The following is a 7,880-nucleotide window of genomic DNA, read 5'->3' as shown; positions in this document are numbered from 1 at the left end:
TGATGAAGAGCTTGGGCGAAGCTCCTGAAGTAATCATGGTTACACCGTGAAATCTTCAGTGGTTTTGCCCAGCAGTAATCAAAGCGATAGCCCAGTACATCATCAATGACGTGACAAACACTGTATATATGTATACAAGAAATTTTATTAATCGTAAGTGGTAGCTTCCGTTCCCCTTTCATTATAACGGCTTTATGGTCGGTGAAGTGATGGATCGGTGATGGGTCGTAGTGGGATGTTTGCAAAGACGAAGTAGTGGGCAGTTTGCAAAGGATCGGTGATGGGTCGTAGTGGGATGTTTGCAAAGACGAAGGAGTGGGCAGTTTGCAAAGGTGGTTACGCCGGACAACGGAGACGTGACAAGGTTAGACTAAGAGGAGCTTCGCCCCTAAAACAAACTTCAAGGCCCCCTCCGCGTTGGCCTGCGTGACAAGCACACGAAAGTCCACTTGTGTTAATATAAACGTCACTGGTTGCCACTGTTTTTGTTTTTCGCACAATTTCAACACATCTTTACATTGGAATTCTTGCCTGAGGTATACGCGCTAATACTGTACCCTGAGATATGCATTATTGCTCACGTTGCATGACCTCGGTTGTTCCGGATGGCCAAGCTTTCCGGTGAATCAAAAAACAATAAAAAAAATTCCGTTTCACTCCGGAACGAAATAATAAATAAAGTTTCGGTTACGTCTTCGTTCCGGACAAAAATATCTTTTTTTTTTGTCGTTTTCCGTTTTTGGTTTTCGTTCCGTTCCGACACACTGAGTCCAAAAGCATCATGGAATATTACTTGCCACATCATATTGGTCCAGCATATGACTGCTGTACGTGCCAACAGAAACTATAATCGTTTACCGTTCGGTCTCCTGCTTACTGTTACACTCTAAGAAAAAATCGAGTATTTGAGGAGTATTTCTGCCACACAGCTGTAATCGTCATCTACCTCGCGCCCTTTCCTCGCGTTATCACTGCGGTCCCGGCACTTCCTAGTTACTTTATCAGCATGACGTAGCATTATTGATTGCAAAGTGACGAGAGTCGGGCTTTCAAGAAAGGAGACGCGAGCAAGCCAGATGACGATTATTGTTGTGTAGCAGAAATACTCCCCAAATGCTCGATTTTTTCTTAGAGTCTACGTGGAGTACGACTCGTAAACTTTAGTCGAATGCTTATCGATGCTTTTCCATGAGAACAGCGTGCGGTGCACTCGTGCTTCATGCCTGCAGTTACAACCCAGCTGCGACAGAGCCTATTGAGCGCAGCCACATGATACGTCCATTTGGATACGTCCACGGTCTTCCGGTCCCTACGTGGGAGCGGCCCGCGACTGCTACGGATTCCCCCTAAAAGGGGGCGTTACAACGCAGTTCCTCAGGACCTGAATAAAGTTCTCTGTCTGTCTGTCTGTCTGTCTGTCTGTCTGTCTGTCTGTCTGTCTGTCTGTCTGTCCGTCCGTCCGTCCGTCCGTCCGTCCGTCCGTCCGTCGTCCGTCCGTCTGTCTGTCTGTCTGTCTGTCTGTCTGTCTGTCTGTCTGTCTGTCTGTCTGTCTGTCTGTCTGTCTGTCTGTCTGTCTGTCTGTGGAGACTTTGCCGGTTTTTGAGCCACTATTTCTCTGGCGGCAACTTAAAGGAGTACTGACACGATTATGAGACATCGCAAAAGGGGCATTTTTCGTTTCCTCGGTATGCAGCGTCAACGCTGTCCACACACCGGAGTCGGAAAACATGTATAAAATATTTAAATTTGACTTTGAAGTTTTCGTCGCTGAGAATCTGCAAGCCAGCCCCACTGCAATAGACATTATCCCGACGAGTCAAGACAGTTCTCCCAATTTAGCGAGTTCTGCGTCCCGCATGTAGCCTAAATCGTGGAAATCACTGTCACGGTCACTGGACGACAATTTACTCATCGCTGCTTATGTGCACCACGAGCAGATGACGGATTTGCCGCTAGTACGTCGCGAGTTTCTGTGTCCCCGTGACGCCACACTGCTATGAAACGTCACTGAGAAGCCACCCTCTCAATATCGAAACCAAAAGTGTCTTTTTAAGATAGCGGTAAATAAAATATATACGATGCATTCCCAGGCACCACAATAATCGTTTTAGGTTTCTCGACACCAGTATTTTTATTTAGAGCAACAACCCGCAAATTTTTAAAATTCGTGCCAGTACTCCTTTAACTCTGCATGAACGGGCGGCACATGCTGGTACATACCATAGAAAATCGCCGGCATGAGTGTATCTCCAGCGTCCGTGTGGATTCTGACGTGATTAAAAGGCTAAGTTTAGGCTTTGTCATTACCACATTACAACAAACACAGTACAAACACGTCCCCAGTGCTAGATGCCGACAGCATTTGCAAGCATTTTTGTGAGGTTTCAGGCAATATTGTGTCTGTGTAAAGTGATTTAGCTTTCGCATGTGAACTTTTACTTGATCAAGTGCAAACTTTCGTGCGATGAAATTTGAAAAATATGGCTGCAATGTATTTAAAGTAAACTCGGAAGTTGTAACATTGAACGTTCATCACGGTTGTAAATTAGAACGCGCCGTGATGTAAGAGAGTGGCTTAAGCATCGCTTTTGCTTTCAGATATCCGGAAGAATGACATCAAGTAGCTCTAATTGAGCATTCAACAATTATATATCGGCGTAATCACGCGATCTGGTACAGCGTAATCACGCGAATGAAGTGACGTAGGCGCAACCACTCGATCGTATACTGTTTCATCTCCGCATTTAAGCGATCAAACGATTTCTAATGCCAAGGGAGAAGTGCAGACAATTGCAACATGCCGCAGACGGAAGTAATTGCGCATGGTACGTAAACAAGTAATAAAAAAGAGATTTTACGTTCAGAACATGCACCGGTGGGTAGTAATAAGCGACTTTGAAAGAGTTCAGGCATTTGTAATATCTCCTGATATCATGATGACGATGTTCTTGCTTTGAAGCCAAAAAAAAAAAAAAAATGCTCACCACACAGTTATGTTAATTGCCTCCTAATGCACGAATAGGACTGCATAATTTTTTGCTTCGTTCACAGCTTGAAGCCGATGCATTTCCTGATTAGATTGTCGGTAATGTAAATGTCTTGGCACTTGTCAATCTAGCATTATGAATATTACGCGTGCCCCAGAAATCACTTTAGACGCGCAATACAAGGAAAATTGTGCAACACCGTATCGTTAAAGTGGCTCCAGTAGCAATCGCCGTTTCTAAAAGTACCATCTGAGTATATTGCTATGTGTTGAAAGTTGCTGCAGGCAAATTTGGTTAGTAACTACGCATATCGTATGTGTTTCGTAAGATGCGTAATAAGCCGCTTAAGTGACTCGTGTGGCTCGTCTGATTTCGCAATTCAAAAACAAGCAAGAATAAGGAATAAGACAACTGAATATTTCTCTTCGGCTGCTTCCATGCATTTCTGTAGTGCTTGTTGAAGAGCGGAAAAATTGTCGGTGAATATCTACACCGACGAAAGAGACACAGGACTTACAGGAAAGACGTTCATTTTTTCCGCTCTTCATCCTAGAATTGTCACTCCGACTGGTCCAATGGTTCACGATTCTACATGCCTTTTTTATTCGCAGATACTTACCCGGCCGAATTGGTGCGCAATCCGCGATACTTCTCGTGCTACCAAATTCGACCGCCAACAAGATACGTGTGTCTCTAAAAATATATACAGGGTGATTCTTGTAGAACTGACCTATTTCAATGGGCTGTACTTTTGTTATAAATTATTCGATTGTAATGCGGTTTGTGGCGAAATATTCGCGAAGGACGAAACTTTAATGGCCTGCATTGCTTTTGATGTTCAAGGCAGAAAAAAAAGAATAAATAAGAAATAACTAAAACCGCGACATTCCCCGAAATTCCATACAATGAGGGACTGCATACTGTTGAAGTCAGAACAGTTTGACGTTTTGGATGGTCATTTGAATATCTGCTGTAGGATAACTGGTTATAAACCCTTATAATATTTGAAGCGGTATGAGCCTTTGGATAGAAGATGAAGAAGCACGAGAGTCGGGGCAGGAAAGAAGAGGCGGAGGAAGTTCAAAATAAAGCAGATTAAGATGGACGCCAGTTCCATACTGAAGCTTTATTGCTGTTCTGTTCTTTTAAGTAGGAGCACTACATTACTTTGGCGCAGCCGGCAATCGACGCCAACACGTGGGTGACGTTCTTCCTTGACGAGACCTCCGCGGAGAAGTTAATCATTTCGAAGTACCAAGTACAAGATGAAGCAGCGGTAGCCCTACCTCGTGAGCTCAGCTTGGAAGAACTCGTGAAGCTGGTTGTGGAAAAGGACGCCATGGAAACTATTGAACTACGACGGAAAGGTGCTGTGAAAGTGAACTTGCGTGTGGCGACCTTCAACGACCTAGTTCTTGAACCAGTGCGTTAAAAAGGCTCAGCATCACGGTCTTCAACGGAGGAGGTCATTTTGAAGGCTTTTCAGCTGCAGCAGGAACACATTCTTCAACAGAACCAAATAGTGACATATTTTATAAGCTCTCTTAATGCTGAGAAACCGGTCACTAAATTCGTAAAACCTGATGCCTTCGACGGTGTGTCCTCAAGTCCAGAAAGTTGGCTTGAGTTCTACGAATATGCCGCTGGAAAAAACAAGTGGCTCTCTATGAGGATAAAATCACCAACATGTGCGTTTACTTGAGAGGTGTTGCGCACAAGTGGTATGAAATATGCATTATGGAAGAAAGTGACGACTCTTGGAGCCAGTGGAGGAAAAAAAATTTGATTGCATTCCGAAGCAATTCAGTACAAAGATAGAACACAGTGCCTAATTTCAAGTCCGAGCAAAGCTAACTTGTCGAGTACTCCTTTGAGAAACGTCGTCTTTTAAAGCTGGCTGAGCCTTTGCTTCCATCTACGGCCGTAGTAGCCTTAATAATGTATGGATTGCACACTGAAGTGTTGAGGCAAGTGCAAATACTGTCAACCAAAACTTTAGATGACCTCCTGGAGTGTCTTCAGAACATCCCATCAGCTTCGGAAACAAGCATAACCGCTAAATCAAGCGGTGGTTTCAGTCGGAGCAAAGCGGACGGGTCAAGCCGCGATCAGCGAGAACCGAGCCACCTCGCAAGTAGCACGGATGACTTGACCTGGCGCGTTCCGAAAGGTCGAGTGAATAACATCGGCACTGAGGCTCGGGAGCATTCAACGGCAAAAAACTAATACACGAGAATGATCAGTCCCACCCGATGACCCCAAATGAGAGGAGGAGAGGTTGAGGAAAGGAAAAGGCGCAACTTCTGCAAGCCTAATTGGGAGCACGGCTCTTATTTAAGCTGCTCTAGCCTACTTCCCATTCCCGTAAAAGTAGGAAACAAACATATGATGGCTCTGGTAGACAGCGGTACTTCTGTGTCTATTATAAATGCCAAGCTGGTGGATGCAAGTGGCTTGCATAGTGGAAGAGTCCTACGTGTACAAGGCTATGATGGAAAAGTAACGTTGCATGATCAGTGGGCCTTTGTAAACATCGAGTTCCAGGGTCAGAAAATAGAGAGAGAAGTGTTGGTGATAGAGGGGGTAACGTACGACTTTTTGCTATCAAGACCAGATATAAAGAAACTAAAGGTCAACGTATAGTGGGACGATGTGGTTCTAGTCGAAGGAGTAGCAAGGAACGAGACAAATCAGGGTAGACAAAATAACCTACGAGTTGTCAAGTGCGTGGAGGATATCGCAACGACCTACCCTGAACTTGTATGCGTAGGAAGCTATCCTCAGGTGATGAAGTCACACAAGGTTTCTTTCGTACTAAGTGACAATACCCTCATCCGAAAATCACCTTACAATATGTCAAGAGAGCGAAAGATGTGGCTCAAGAACAGGGGCGTAGCCAGAAATTTTTTTCGGGGGGGGGGGTTCAACCATACTTTATGTATGTTCGTGCGTGCGTTTGTATGTGTGCGTGCCTATATACGCAAGCAAAATTGAAAAATTTCGGGGGGGGGGGGGGTTGAACCCCCCTCCCCTTGGCTACGCCCCTGCTCAAGAAAGAGTTGCAGGAGATGCTAGATGCTCGATATCACACGACCTTCGGTATCACCCTTCGCTTCTCCCATAACGATCGCACCGAAAGAAGGTGGAACCTTCAGATTATGCACCGACTACAGGTTTCTCAATCGTCAGACAAAACTCATACGATTTCCCATGCCGAAGACCGACATAATTATAGATGAGACCGGCGGTTGCCGACATTTTTCCCGCATCGATTTGTGCAAAGGTTTCTGGCAGATCCCACTAACCGAAGAAACAAAAATGTACACCGCTTTTATCACGCCATTCGATCTCTACGAGTATAACCGGCTTCCTTTCGGTTGGAAAAACTCACCAGCGTGGTTCGAGAAGATCATGAACGACGTCCTAACCCCAGTCCTTGGTGTTTTTTGTAATGTGTACATAGACGGCATTATAGTCTCCTCCAAAACAGAGGTTGAGCATCAGGACCATCTGTCTCAGGTGTTAAATGCCTTGGGCTTGGCACATCTCAAGGTTAATTTTAAGAAAAGTCCATTCTTTCAACGAAAAGTTGTGTTTCTTGGAAGAGTCTTCGATGGAAACACCAAAAGCAAGAAACAAGAGTCCGTTGAGAAGATCTCCCAGTTGAAGAAATCATATAACGTCCATTCACTACGTGTCTTTTTGGGATTGGCAGGACATTTCCGATCTTTCATAAGGACTTTGCTGTCAAAACTAGATGCCTCACGCGCTAATGCAGAAAGAAGTTCCCCTTGAATGGAGTGATGAATATGAGAGAGTCTACTGTGACTTGGCGCACAGAATTTCTACTGGCTCCGTTCTACGCATACCAGACTTCACTTTGCCCTATGAATTGAACACTGACGCCTCACATTATGGGACTGGTGCAGTGTTGTATCGAAAATGTATTGCAGCATCAGGACGAGAAAAGCGACACGTAGTAGGTTACTACAGTTACACCTTGAAGCTGTCGGAAACTAACTACCTACTACTGAAAAGGAAGCACTCGCTGTTCTGAAGGACGTTGAGTACTTCCGTACGTACCTGGAAGAGAGAGAGAGAGTAAACTTTTATTTGTGCAGGCCTGAAGGATCATCCTCGTTGGGTGGAGCCCTTAGTTCAGGACCCCATTGGCTCGCGCGAGACCACGTGCTCGCTGGATCAGGCAACGCTGCTCCTGCGCTCTGCGCTGGTCAGCGCAGTCCCCCAGGAGGATTGTGAGGGTGAAGGAATAGGGCAGCAGCCCGGTGGTTGTGGACATTCCCAGGTGCAGTGATACACCGTGGGCTTCGCTCCACAATAGGCGCAGTATTAGGGATAATGTGTGGGGTGGAAGAGATGAAGGATATAAAGGCAGGGGAATGAATTATTCTGAAGCTGCCGCCAGGCAAGAGCGTCCTCTCGGTTGAGTGATTTGTGTGGCGGTGGGAAGTACATACGGCTTTGTCGGTAATGTTGTAGCGTTTGAGTGTAGTTGAGTGGTTTTGTTGGTGCATCGTCTGGGTTGGACAGCTCTTCCGATGGCACCCGGTTTGTGAGCTCTCGAGCTACCGCATCAGCGCGTTCATTGCCATGGAGAGAGGCGTGTCCAGGTGTCCAGACGATACGCACCCTGTGTAACAAAGTGTGGTGTATTGATGTCAGGATACGGTGTGTGTAGGGTGTGACCATTTCTTTCGCTATGTTCCGACAGGCACTTTGTGAATCAGTAACCACGGTAATCGGTTCGTCCTGTGCTGGTATTTGTGAAGCGTGTATGATAGCCAGGGCGATAGCAGCCTCCTCTGCCGTGCCGCTGTCCAGGGTTTTAAGCATAGCCGATACCGTTATAGAATCGGTATTGTCCACTAGGAC

This window comes from Rhipicephalus sanguineus, chromosome 4 (genome assembly GCF_013339695.2).
Source record: "Rhipicephalus sanguineus isolate Rsan-2018 chromosome 4, BIME_Rsan_1.4, whole genome shotgun sequence".
Classification (NCBI taxonomy): Eukaryota; Metazoa; Arthropoda; class Arachnida; order Ixodida; family Ixodidae; genus Rhipicephalus; species Rhipicephalus sanguineus.
This window is presented reverse-complemented; position numbering follows the sequence as displayed.